Source organism: Hakea prostrata, chromosome 9 (genome assembly GCF_041222555.1).
Source record: "Hakea prostrata isolate BN-2017 chromosome 9, UWA_Hpros_2, whole genome shotgun sequence".
In the NCBI taxonomy this organism is placed as follows: Eukaryota; Viridiplantae; Streptophyta; class Magnoliopsida; order Proteales; family Proteaceae; genus Hakea; species Hakea prostrata.
In genome coordinates this window covers 23,968,093-23,977,851 of record NC_142608.1, presented here as the reverse complement: position 1 = coordinate 23,977,851, position 9,759 = coordinate 23,968,093, and positions in this window count along the sequence as shown.

The window sequence follows — 9,759 nt, the reverse complement described above, 5'->3', positions numbered from 1 at the left end:
GAAACAGGAAAAAGAATAAGGGTTTTGCAGAGAGACATTAAAAATAGTAAAACAAAAGAAAGAGACAGAGAGAGAACGAAAGGTCGACTCTGGGTTTGAAATCGTAAATTTGAAAAATTAGAAGATCTCATGATGTAAATTAAAATATTAATATTTGCACTTTAACCCCACATGTTCATTCACAGCCATTGATTTTTGTTGCATGTGTGGCGCAATCTTAACGGTTAAATGATGTAAGGGTATTTAAGTCACAAAAGTGATTATCCGTCCTTAACTGACCTTTTTGAATACCACAGGGGAGGCATATGCAAAGTATGGTTTTTTTTGGACTAAATTTGACATAAGACAAACCTCAGGGGGTCCAAGTGAAAATTACCCATAAATAAATAGAAAAGAATATTCCAAGAATCTTTAAATCTGGGTTCAGCAAACCTGTTGGTCGATACATTTGGTCGATAGTATCGACCAATAGTATCAACCAAAACATGTTTCTGTAGAATTTTACAGAATAGTTCAGCAACTTTAGGTGCGGACTTGGAGGGCTATACAAGGTCAAATTGCATGGGGTTTTCTCCTACAGTTCACTCAAGAGGTCTAGTTTAGGGAGTACCTTCGGATTATGCACAGGAGTCCGTTTGATATTTCAACTGTCTCACTCTTCATCAGTGCATAGATTCTAACTTAACACTGCTAATGTGCTCAAGGAAGGAGCATCATCATCAATGCCCATAAACTGGAGTTCCGACATTACGTCATCAACCAGTAGGGCCCATAAGTCCCTCCTACCACCACTTCGGGTCTTCGGACCTACAAACACAACAATGACCGGGTCGGGTCAAGGTTAGGTAAAAGTTGGATTTTACACCTTCTGCAATGCTTGCACAATCTCTTGATATTTTTGTAATCAGGGTTCTTTAACGCCATACTCCCCTTGTACTTGATTGACAATAAGCTGTGAGTCACTAAAAATAGTTATGTCTGCTATTGCCAATGCTTTTGACAATCAAAGTCCAGCTATCAGGGCCTCGTACTCTGCCACATTGTTACTCGCTTCGAATGCGAATCTTAATGCATATCGAATAATTAAATCTGCTGGACTCTTCAGAAGAATTCCAGCCCCTGCTCCTTGGTTATTACTCGAACCATCCATGTATACCTCCCAAAAGGTTGGAATAGTGGGTTCGACAATTTCTGTCACGCCCTCCCAGCCGGTACCCTATCTGGCATACCCGAGAGTGTGATCCACAGCCCGAAGATCAGGTATCGAGTGATCAACCTCCCACATAAACAATAACATAATCATGAACAATCATAACATGGGTGCGGAAGATAAATCATAGATCCAATAAAGAAAGAATGAATCATAAATGAATCAGAATACTAAATATAATCAGAGTATCAAACAGATAAGTAAAGCGAGGCAAAAATCCCACTTTACAACCAGCGGAAAAGTAGCTCTAAAAGAATAAACTAGACAAAACCTAATCCCAGTAACAAGTACATTGGGTAACTAAATTGTTCTCCACTTTATAGACAACATCCTTGTAAGTGTAAATCTCATAAATAGCACAAGGACGCTTCCACTCAATGGTCGGACTAAGCATCGTACGGAGCATAACCACCCGCGGGATCTTCAGAGTAATTGTGGTAACCGCAATCACCTTCCTGGAGATATGCCTCTTCGCCTTGCGCTTCTTCATAGGGACCGTCATAGTACTCAGTACCTGCAGGATAGTCTAACAACATTGTACAATAAAGGAATGAGTTTCAAAGAAACTCAGTAAAGCGATTAAAAATCCATAATAACATAAATGGCGGGATTCCAGAACAATCATGAATGCAATATGATATGAGACAAGCAATGAATGAATGAATCTAACTCTATGTATGCTGGTCTCTATTGGCAGACATGCTTTAAGTCATAGCACCGTACTTCTTTAGGAAAGTCCACTCACATCCTCAACCATTTAAGATATCTTGGATTCTCTCACGGATCATTTCACCGGTCTCGAGCAGCCGATTGGTAATGGGTCCTTCATCCCTCGGGACAAACCTTGGCGGGGGTTAAGTCAACACACTCTCTCACAACCATTTGGTATAAGTCTTGGCGCATGTCGGGGTAAAACCTAGCCAAATGCAAGTCTTCTACTTAGTTACATCAAGTCGGATCCAGATACTTCCATTCCTCGTCCCCGACGATCCTTTCCGGTATCCTTCACACTAGAGTCGGCGTATCCTATGGCACCGACCAACTCGGACTACGGACTCATCAACCCTATTGATCATCCACATATGGTAAACGGGAAGCTCTCACGCCCTCTCACGGGTTGGTTACCGGTCTTAAGCGCCCGTGAGCCCAAGTCTAATCATATGCAACCCTACCAATAAATGGCCCCCACAATGTGATTCCTGTCCTCTCACGAGTTGGTTACCGGTCTTGAGCGCCCATGAATCCCCATTGCTACCACGAGTCGCTCGGTCTCAATACCCCTCCGATTAGGGTCTGACATAACAGGACATCCTAGCCAAACACTACTAGACAATCCTAGATATGTCATCCAACGGTTTAGGAAGGTGTCCGGAGGGCATCTCCGGAAACATCCCATAATATTCCCGTAGTAGTCCAAGGACAGAAGTGTCAAAAGGACACCTCTCCTTTCCAAACCATACTTAAGCATACACATGCATCAATTCATATCATCACATATATGGTAACTTCATATATGGAAAGAAATCAATAATTACAATCATTTGTATAACATTGGTAAGTAAATCATACATGAATCAATTCATCATGAATAAATAATGCTACTGTAATCAAAGTTATGCAACAGTAGTATATCATTGTAAGAATCTAATTTAGGAATCATATCTATGATATTCAAACATAGAAACTAGATTCATGCTATCTATGTAATTAAGGAAGTAACCATCCTTACCTTTTATAACTCGCAAAGGAATCCTAAGAAGTCAAGTAAGATCTTGGCAAACTTGAGAAGAAAGTCCTAAACAAGTATATACAACATATTAGGAAAGATCCCTAACGAAAAAGATATCAAAACATCCGAAGCAGACCAAATCCGGAGTTGCTTTGTACTCATTGGTCGAGTGGATTGGTCGAGTGGTCCAGTCGACCAATCAGTCGACCAATGCGATAACGATAGCCTAAAAAAAACAGAGTTTTAAGATATGAAATCCGAATTTGGTGGTTCAAAAGGGTACTAATCAAGGGGTAGACTACATCAGTAGTATTCTAACAAATAGGGGACCTCAAAACACTAATCAAATCAAGGTATCAAGATCCAAATTAGGAAACAAAAAGTTACCATAATTAAATCAACCATGGATCTTGATGAATTTGAAATAGAAAACAAAGACAAGAACAATAGGAGGATGGATCATTGCTTTCGGTAATGAAAACATGAAAACATACATAGATCTTCATGGAATAAGGCTTAGAAGCATAAATCTAAATAAGGAAATAAAACCTACCATATATGTAACTACCATGCATCATGAAGAACACATAGTATGGTAGAAGAGAACAACTAGAAATCTATAGATTATGGATCATGGAAAGAAACACAGTAATTAACTACTAACATGATCAACATAGAAGATCCAAAGAGATCAGAATTCAGATTAGAAGTTTAACGAGAGATTAAATCATGGTTTGATCATGATTCCTTCAAAAGCTTGCAATGATCATGGTTAAGATCATTGTTCTAGCCTCAAATCCTTAGGATGATCATGAGAACATGTTCAGAGATGTTTGCAACAGAGAATGCAGCATCTCTTCTACTGTCTCAACCCAAAAAGGAAAGAAAAACAAAGATGGAGGAGAAGAAGAGAGAGTAGACATACCTTTTGATGCAAAAAGAAGAGTTTCGACGAAGATCCGTCAAGAAAACACCAAGGATGCAAGAGAGATGACTTGCAGAGGTCTTTGGTTCGTTCCGGAGGGTTTGGAGGCAGCAAATACGAAGTGGACTCGAGATTGGACTTAAATAGAGCAAGAACAACCTAATTGCCAAAGACAGCACTCATTGGTCGAGTGGATTGGTCGACTGGCCCGATCGACCAATCGATCGACCAATCTTGACAACAAGACCAAAACGAGGGAATTGAAGGTCCAGATCAAATCCAATCCTAAAGGGGTTTTGCACACAAGTCAAGTGACTTACCTAATAGGTAGAAATGCCTTCAAACCAAGATAGAGAGCACTCCAAGTCCATCAACTAATTAGATCTTCATCGGATTCAGTTTCCATAAATAGAACCTCATCATCAACTTTCATGGATTCAAAGCCGGACACCAAGTCCTCTCTTTGGGATGGCCCAAAGCTGACTTCTTACTTTACTTCGGGTCATCGGACCTACAAATAACAAGGTTTCCGGGTCAAGGTTAGGGCTGGGTTTTACATTCTCCCCCCCTTAAAGAAATTTCGTCCCCGAAATTGAAAGCGTACTGTGCTTCCAAAGAGGTAAGGAAACTTCTCCTTCATATCTTCTTCCTTCTCCCAAGAAGCTTCTTCGGGGGTATGGTTCTTCCACCGAATCTTCACCAAAGGAATGGCGCGATTCCGCAGCTGTTGTCCTTCCTATCCAAGATTTCGGCCGGTTCTTCATCATAGGTCAAATCAGCACTAAGTCCTTCAGTGCTTGCTGCAAAATGTGTTCCGGATTCTCTATGTATTTTCGGAGCATCGAAATATGAAACACATTGTGCACACCAGCAAGAGGCGGAGGTAATGCTAATCGATACGCAACAGGTCCAACCTTTTCCAAAATCTCGAAAGGTCCAATGTAACGAGGGCTAAGCTTTCCCTTAACATTGAATCTCATCACACCCTTCATTGGTGAGACCTTCGAAAGACTTTGTCTCCAACTTGAAATTCCAAATCGGTCCTTCTCTTATCAGCATAAGATTTCTGTCTCGGTCAGGGCGGACTTAATCCTTTCTCTTATCATATCTACCATAGCACTTGTAGCTTCTATCATCTCGGGACCTAAGACTTTTCTTTCACTGTCTCGATCCCGGTACAAAGGTGTCCTACAAGTACTGCCATACAAAGCCTTGAATGGAGCCATGCCTATTGTGGCTTGATAACTGTTGTTATAGGCAAACTCAACCAAAGCTAGGTGTTCATCCCAATTACCACCCATATCCACCACACAAGATCTGAGCATGTCTTCCAATGTCCGAATTGTCCGCTCGGATTGTCCATCGGACCTGTGGATGATGAGCTGTACTCAAGTTCAATTGGGTTCCCAAGGCCTTCCGCAAACTATTCCAAAACCTTGAGGTGAACCTAGGATCACGATCCGAGACAATACTCAATGGCACACCATGCGGACGAACCACATTATCCACATAAAGCCTTGCTAGCTTATCCGAGGTATGAGTGATCTTCATAGGAATGAAATGGGCTGATTTGGTCAACCTATCAACAATCACCCACACAGTGTCATTGCCTTTACTTGTCCGAGGCAAGCTAGTCACAAAGTCCATGGAGATATCCTCCCACTTCCAACTAGGAATAGGAAGGGGTTGAAGTAATCCAGATGGAGGTTGTCGAACGGCTTTCACATGCTGGCAAGTCTCACACTTGGCAACAAAATCATCAACATCCGCCTTTAGACCAATCCACCAAAAATGTTCCTTCAAGTCCTTGTACATCTTGGTGCTTCCCGGGTGTACAAGAAAGACCGACTGGTGTGCTTCCTTCAATATTTCTTTCTTAACTTCTTCGTTTGCAGGCACACACGGTCTTCCTCTAAACAACAAAGCACCATCCATGGATATACCAAAGTCGGGGGTCCGACTCGGGATTCGAAGAAATCTTCTCAACTTTGATCAAAAACTCTTGATCGAACTCTGTGAGCAACAATCTTATCTCTAAGACCAGATCTTGCCGTCATGGCGAGAAAAGAATAAAATCAGAATTCTCGGGAACGATTTCCAAATCAAAACTCTCAATAGAAGACCACAATGGTAAACTCAAAGCATTCAAATCCAAAGTCTTCTTCTGGTTCCTCCTACTAAGAGCATCAGCAACAACATTTGCTTTCCCAGGATGATCTTGAATATCACAATCATAATCGGAGACTAGTTCCAACCATCTCCTTTGTCTCATGTTCAACTCCTTTTGGGTAAAGAAGTATTTCAAACTCTTATGATCCGTGAAAATGGCAATCTTCTCACCGTAAAGATAATGTCTCCAAATCTTCAAAGCAAAGACAACGGCGGCAAGTTCTAGATCGTGAGTGGGGTAATTCCGCTCATAATCCTTCAATTGCCGAGAAGCATAGGCTACGACCTTGCCATGCTGCATCAGTACACAACCCAAACCAATCTTTGACGCATCGGTATACACTTGTCATACCACCGGAACTATCGGGTATAGTCAAAACCGGGGCACTTGTCAATTTATCTTTCAACTCTTGGAAATTCTTCTCACAGGCGTCAGACCAAACAAACTTTTCTTCTTTCCTGGTCAACTTAGTCATAGGAGCAGCCAACCGAGAAAAGTTCTCAATAAACCTTCGGTAGTAACCCGCCAATCCAAGAAAACTTCTTATTTCCGTTACTGACTTCGGTCTTTCCCAATCAGCCACAGCTTGGACCTTTTCAGGATCGACACGAATACCTTCGGCTGAAACTACATGACCAAGGAATACCACTCTCTTAAGCCGAGAAATCACACTTGCTAAACTTAGCGAACAACTTCTTTTCTCGCAACCTTTGCAAAGTGAAACTTAGATGACTCGCATGCTCTTCTTCGCTCTTCAAATAGATCAAGATGTCATCAATGAAAACAATCACGAACTTATCAAGCACATCATGAAATACTCGGTTCATGAGGTCCATGAACACCGCAGGAGCATTGGTCAATCCGAAGGGCATGACTCTAAATTCGTAGTGACCATACCGCGTTCGGAAAGCTGTCTTGAAGATATCACTAGACTTCACTTTCAATTGGTGATATCCGGACCTTAAGTCAATCTTTGAGAACACAACTGCACCCTTCAACCGATCGAAGAGATCATCGATTACGGGCAGCGGATATCTATTCTTGATAGTCAACTTATTCAACTCACGGTAGTCGATGCACAAGCGCATACTACCGTCTTTCTTCTTGACGAACAAGACCGGAGCTCCCCAAGGTGACACACTAGGCTGCACGAAACCTCTATCGATGAGCTCATTCAACTGATTTTGCAACTCTTTCAACTCGGTAGGAGCCATCTGTACGGAGCTTTAGATACCGGTGCGGCACCGGGGACGAGATCAATAGAGAATTCGACATCTCTGTCCGGAGGCACTCCGATAGATCATCGGGGAAGACATCAACAAAGTCGCAGACAACTCGACTTCGTCGACTCTTTTCTCCACTATACCCTTGCCTTCGGATGAAGCATCATCCACTAGGGCATAGACTTGCATCGGTCACGAGACGGCACCTTCTTACAAACCCTTCTCTTTTCACCACGAAATTCAAAGACCGGACTTCCACAAATATGGAACTGAATCTTCTTTGAGGAACAAAGGAACACGGCTTTGTGGGCTGTCAACCAATCGATTCCCAAAATAACATCGAAGTCCTTCATGTCAAGAATCACAAAATTGGCTTCCAAGTTCTTCTCACCAATCAACACGGGACATTTAGATAACCCCTTATCTAGTTTCACAACAGGACCAGTAGGTGTACTAATCAATAAACAACTAGACAACTTCTCGGGGATTAGGTTAGTCTTCTTGATGAATGCGAGATGACATGAACGAATGAGATGCACCCGTATCAAATAAGACAAATGCGAGAAATAGAAGCGACTAACAATGTACACATAATCACATCATGGCTTGGATCCTGCTCCGCCTTTGGAAATACTGAAAACTCTACCGGAGGGAGGAGCGGGGAGCACTCTTCACCACTTGGGGCGGGCTGCTGGGCGGCGAGCCGCCCGGACGAGGCACGAGCAAAATGACCAGCTTGCTTGCGGTAGAAGCGAGACGAGGATTGCTTTGGATCCAATAGGGGTGGCTGCAACGGAGGGCTTCGAACAAAAGGCCTTGCACTTGCACTTGCACTTGCACTTGCACTTGCTGGTGGTCGGTTTCCGCCATCTTGTCTAAACCGGCCGGGCTGCTGAAAACCCGTGTTCGACCTACACTCTTAGCCTGACGAAGGTAGGAGTGGGGTAGGGTGTAGGTCTCACAAAACGACGGTCATTGCGATCCACCAAACCAGAATTCCTTGATCGCCAAGGCTTTTGCACACGAGCACTTTCCTTCTCTGTTTCTTCCAACTTCTTCGAGTTACGCACCACTTGAGCATAGCTCACTATAGGCTGGATGTGAGGTAAGCTTTAATGGCGGGCGCGATCCTTTGAAGAACTTCTTTGCTTTGGCGAGGTCTTCCTTCAAAGAATCTGGAGCAAAGAAATGAAGCTCCTCGAACTTCCGTTGGTACTCCAACACGAGACGAGTTCCTTGAGTCGAAATCATGAACTCGGCTTCCTTCGCATCTTTCACCGCCTCGGGAAAGTAGTTCATACAAAAAGCCTCTTTGAATAACTCCCCAAGTTACAACTCCTGCATGCAAACCTTCCAAAACGGGACGAGTGGAGATCCACCATGCATCGGCTTCTTGTTGCAACTTCTGTTCAGCAAACAAAATCTTCGAGCTTCCGAGCATTGCGGATGTCGGAAAGCCTTCTCCAACTCACGAAGCCACTTGTTAGGAAACAAGGGGTCCTTGGTAACTCCGGTGAAAGTGGGTACTTGCATCTTGAGAAAACTCTCCATCAAGCGAGTATGAGGAGTTCCGGCTAAACCTCCCGCATTCGGAGGACTGCGGCATGAGGATTCGCATTAGCACCAGCCCGGGTCTCATTATGCGAGTCATGAAACCCACCAACATCTGGTTGAGCCGAGCCGCTTCTTGCTGCATCATATTGCCCATAATATTGGCAATATCTACGAAACTTCCAACATTCGGGGCACCGGGGATCTCATGAGTACCCCTGATCAACATTTGGTATCTCACCACCTCCATGAGGTACTTCACCACCTCCCGAGGTATTTCACCACCTCCATGACCACTGGATTCACCACGCCCACTTCTCGGAGTAACCATTACGCATAAACCGAGAACATCAAAATACCGAATTTCGAAGATTCAACATAAACCACAAGTCCAAATGATTTGAAAACTTAAATCATGCTCAAATATATCCATATAGTCATCAAACAATATTCCATAAGGCAAAAATCACATTTTCCAAAAATTCAACAGCAAATGAGGTCAACTTGTGACCATTGGTCGAGTGATTGGTCGAGTGACCCGGTCGACCAATGAGTCGACCAATGCGGACAGAATGCGAAAATTCGCATTATAAGCCTCATTTCCACATTCCAACCTCATTCTAACTTCTTCCAAAGGTGAGAGAGCTCTAGGGAAAATCTCCAAGAGTTCCCACAAGTGTTCTTGAGGTGATTTAGTGCTTCAACAACAACACCACAACACACCATCTTCACAAACAAGGTAAATTTCTCATTCTTTCATCCATTTTCATCTTCTCATGCTTGCATTTCAATAAAACCATGTTTTACTTGTATCCAATGCTTAGAAATCATGCTTAGGAATGCTTAGAAACATATTCCCTAGGTTTTAAACACAATGCCATGCATAGACAACAAGTTTTAACACATTGGTGCTCATCTCGCAAAGTTTTATACCGAAATCGATATCTTTAG